The following is a 5,000-nucleotide window of genomic DNA, read 5'->3' on the forward strand; positions in this document are numbered from 1 at the left end:
CCCAAAGGGTGCCGTGTGTTATAAGGTACGTAATGCACAGTAGAGATACATTGTCGGGAGGTGGAAACCGAAAAATGTACAAGTCCGGGAATACGGGGTGCATCGTATGTAACGTTCGATGTACATATAAAGCCTGGTAGGTGTTGGGATTATATCTGCAACACGGGCATTATCGAAAGATGGTTAAGTGGAGTCACCCAATGGGTGCCGTGCGTTATCAGGTACGTAATGCACAGTAGAGATACATTGTCGGGAGGTGGAACCCGAAAAATGTACAAGTCCGGGAATACGGGGTGCATCGTATGTAACGTTCGATGTACATATAAAGCCTGGTAGGTGTTGGGATTATATCTGCAACACGGGCATTATCGAAAGATGGTTAAGTGGAGTCACCCAATGGGTGCCGTGCGTTATCAGGTACGTAATGCACAGTAGAGATACATTGTCGGGAGGTGGAACCCGAAAAATGTACAAGTCCGGGAATACGGGGTGCATCGTATGTAACGTTCGATGTACATATAAAGCCTGGTAGGTGTTGGGATTATATCTGCAACACGGGCATTATCGAAAGATGGTTAAGTGGAGTCACCCAATGGGTGCCGTGCGTTATCAGGTACGTAATGCACAGTAGAGATACATTGTCGGGAGGTGGAACCCGAAAAATGTACAAGTCCGGGAATACGGAAAAGTTCCCCATGAAAGGCTGGGGATACAATTATTGATACAAATAATGTGCCTAAGGGTACATTTATTTTTCTAAGTCCCAGAAATCCGTCACTGAACATCACGACTTACGAAGACATGTTCCCCCGGTCCTCCCATATACGGCACGGGGACAAGTATGAAGAATGAAAATCATGTGTGTATGGAACATATAATGTGCCTGAGAGCACATTTTTTTTCTAAGTCCCAGAAATCCGTCACTGAACATCACGACTTACAAACACATCTTCCCCCGGTCCTCCCATATACGGCATGGGGACAAGTATGAAGAATGAAAATAATGTGTGTATGGAACATATAATGTGCCTGAGAGCACATTTTTTTTCTAAGTCCCAGAAATCCGTCACTGAACATCACGACTTACGAAGACATGTTCCCCCGGTCCTCCCATGTACGGCACGGGGACAAGTATGAAGAATGAAAATCATGTGTGTATGAAACATATAATGTGCCTGAGAGCACATTTTTTTTCTAAGTCCCAGAAATCCGTCACTGAACATCACGACTTACGAAGACATGTTCCCCCGGTCCTCCCATGTACGGCACGGGGACAAGTATGAAGTATGAAAATTTTTGGTCACAGCGTGAAATCCCTCTAATGATCATGAAAATAGCATCGGATCACTTATCTGACCATAAAAAGTGAACCAAAACCCTATTTGGACAAACTTTTTGGTCCTATGAAAAATTCACTTTTCATATATGTCATGGTCGAAAATTTTCTAAGTCCCAAAAAATCACTTATTCTCGAATATCTCGAAAACTACGTATCGGACAGGGGTCAACCAAGGTGTTTTAGAAAGGTCTTTACAAGCTCTATTTAATGAGCCATAGCGACTTTCAAGTGATTTTTTGACACTTTTTCGCATATCGGCATCCTTGGCTCCCATACTGGCCATAGGCCATAGGCCACCGAACGGCCAACTTTTGGTCCGGGGGTGAAATTTTTTTTTCACGAGATTTTGATGAAAATGGCTTCGGAACGCGTTTCTAATAATGAAAAGTGAAACCAAACAGTATTTGCGAAGAAAAAATTGTCCTATGAAAAAATCACTTTTCATATATGTCATGGTCGAAAATTTTCTAAGTCCCAAAAAATCACTTATTCTCGAATATCTCGAAAACTACGTATCGGACAGGGGTCAACCAAGGTGTTTTAGAAAGGTCTTTACAAGCTCTATTTAATGAGCCATAGCGACTTTCAAGTGATTTTTTGACACTTTTTCGCATATCGGCATCCTTGGTTCCCATACTGGCCATAGGCCATAGGGCACCGAACGGTCAACTTTTGGTCTGGGGGTGAAATTTTTTTTTCACGAGATTTTGATGAAAATGGCTTCGGAACGCGTTTCTAATAATGAAAAGTGAAACCAAACAGTATTTGCGAAGAAAAAATTGTCCTATGAAAAAATCACTTTTCATATATGTCATGGTCGAAAATTTTCTAAGTCCCAAAAAATCACTTATTCTCGAATATCTCGAAAACTACGTATCGGACAGGGGTCAACCAAGGTGTTTTAGAAAGGTCTTTACAAGCTCTATTTAATGAGCCATAGCGACTTTCAAGTGATTTTTTGACACTTTTTCGCATATCGGCATCCTTGGTTCCCATACTGGCCATAGGCCATAGGGCACCGAACGGCCAACTTTTGGTCCGGGGGTGAAATTTTTTTTTCACGAGATTTTGATGAAAATGGCTTCGGAACGCGTTTCTAATAATGAAAAGTGAAACCAAACAGTATTTGCGAAGAAAAAATTGTCCTATGAAAAAATCACTTTTCATATAGGTCATGGTCGAAAATTTTCTAAGTCCCAAAAAATCACTTATTCTCGAATATCTCGAAAACTACGTATCGGACAGGGGTCAACCAAGGTGTTTTAGAAAGGTCTTTACAAGCTCTATTTAATGAGCCATAGCGACTTTCAAGTGATTTTTTGACACTTTTTCGCATATCGGCATCCTTGGTTCCCATACTGGCCATAGGCCATAGGGCACCGAACGGCCAACTTTTGGTCCGGGGGTGAAATTTTTTTTTCACGAGATTTTGATGAAAATGGCTTCGGAACGCGTTTCTAATAATGAAAAGTGAAACCAAACAGTATTTGCGAAGAAAAAATTGTCCTATGAAAAAATCACTTTTCATATATGGTCATGGGTCGAAAAATTTTCTAAGTCCCAAAAAATCACTTATTCTCGAATATCTCGAAAACTACGTATCGGACAGGGGTCAACCAAGGTGTTTTAGAAAGGTCTTTACAAGCTCTATTTAATGAGCCATAGCGACTTTCAAGTGATTTTTTGACACTTTTTCGCATATCGGCATCCTTGGTTCCCATACTGGCCATAGGCCATAGGGCACCGAACGGCCAACTTTTGGTCCGGGGGTGAAATTTTTTTTTCACGAGATTTTGATGAAAATGGCTTCGGAACGCGTTTCTAATAATGAAAAGTGAAACCAAACAGTATTTGCGAAGAAAAAATTGTCCTATGAAAAAATCACTTTTCATATATGTCATGGTCGAAAATTTTCTAAGTCCCAAAAAATCACTTATTCTCGAATATCTCGAAAACTACGTATCGGACAGGGGTCAACCAAGGTGTTTTAGAAAGGTCTTTACAAGCTCTATTTAATGAGCCATAGCGACTTTCAAGTGATTTTTTGACACTTTTTCGCATATCGGCATCCTTGGTTCCCATACTGGCCATAGGCCATAGGGCACCGAACGGCCAACTTTTGGTCCGGGGGTGAAATTTTTTTTTCACGAGATTTTGATGAAAATGGCTTCGGAACGCGTTTCTAATAATGAAAAGTGAAACCAAACAGTATTTGCGAAGAAAAAATTGTCCTATGAAAAAATCACTTTTTCTTAGGGTACGGGTCAAAAATTTTCTAAGTCCCAAAAAATCACATTTTCTCGAATATCTCGAAAACTACTTATCGGACAGGGGTCAACCAAGGTGTTTTAGAAAGGTCTCAACAAGCTCTAAATAATGGGCCATAGCGACTTTTTAGTGATTTTTTGACAAATTTTGTCATATCGGCATCCCGAGTTCCCATACTGGCCATAGGCCATGGGGCCCCGAACGAAAAAATTTTGGTCCGAGGGTCAAAATTTTTTTTCTCATAAATTTGTTCAAAACGCCGTCGGAACGCGCCTTAGAACATGAAAAGTGAAAAGAAACAGTATTTTGCAAAAGTTGGGGTGGCCTATGACTTACATGGCCACGTCCTAGGTCCGGGTTCCCGAGGTCGTGTTCTTCAGTGGCGGAAAAAAATGGCCACTTGTGGGAGATGCAAAATGTTCATTTTGTATTATAGGGGACACACTATCGAAGCGAAAATTTCAGAAATGGCCTAAAACGTGAAGAAATGATGGGGTATGTACGAAAAGAAGGTTTTTATGGTCAAACGGTGAAAATTTTTTTTTTATGAAAAATTTTGGTCTCCCACCGTTCATGAATTTCTAGGACCAAAAATCGAAAAATTTGAAAACTTCACGATCGAAAGGGAAACGCATATGTGGTGTTCCTAGGTGTGTACGGTGTACGAAAAACGGGTTCACGATGAGATATCAGGCAAATAAGTGGACCTAAAGTGAGTTATACGGGTAAGACGAGGTGTCCAAAGACCGAAATAGGGGTACCAACTGAGAACGAAATGAAGGTCCCCGAAGTCGCCATACAAGTTATAGGAGGTGTCCAAAGTACGAAAAGAGTTCCATATTCGGCTGTTCCTACTATATGGTTCCCTGATTGCTGCTCCAAGGAGTAGTGAGGAAGTGTCCAAAGGTCTGTTGGGGGTATCGAGGTGATACCCTCGACGGACAATATGCACGAAAAGTGGTTCGATGATCTATCCTGTAGGTCGTACGGCAGCCATACCCGGCTGGAAGTACCGCGGTAATTCCGCAATAAAACGTTCGCCAGACGAACAAACAAATTGAATTAGCTCATCGTAGTGTACGGAAACGAAACGAAAATGTAAGGTGATTAGGGATCCGGGAGCAATCTCGCGATCCCATGGTTCGGTGTAAGAAATGATACGAAGTGTTCATAAGTCTCCTCTGGAGGCAGAACCATCGTAGCAAAGTTCGGGAACCCAAGGGTCACAAAAACTCGTAGGACGATATCCACGAATAATCGGGGACTTGTGGGGACTACCGTGCCCTGACAAGTCAACTACACCTTAACTGGTGATGGTCGTCCTACGGGGACCTGCGGGGAACAAAAGGGTCACTAAAACTCGTAGGACAATATCTCCGAATAATCGGGGACT

The sequence above is a fragment of the Anopheles stephensi genome, unplaced genomic scaffold, assembly GCF_013141755.1.
Source record: "Anopheles stephensi strain Indian unplaced genomic scaffold, UCI_ANSTEP_V1.0 ucontig221, whole genome shotgun sequence".
NCBI classification, from domain to species: Eukaryota; Metazoa; Arthropoda; class Insecta; order Diptera; family Culicidae; genus Anopheles; species Anopheles stephensi.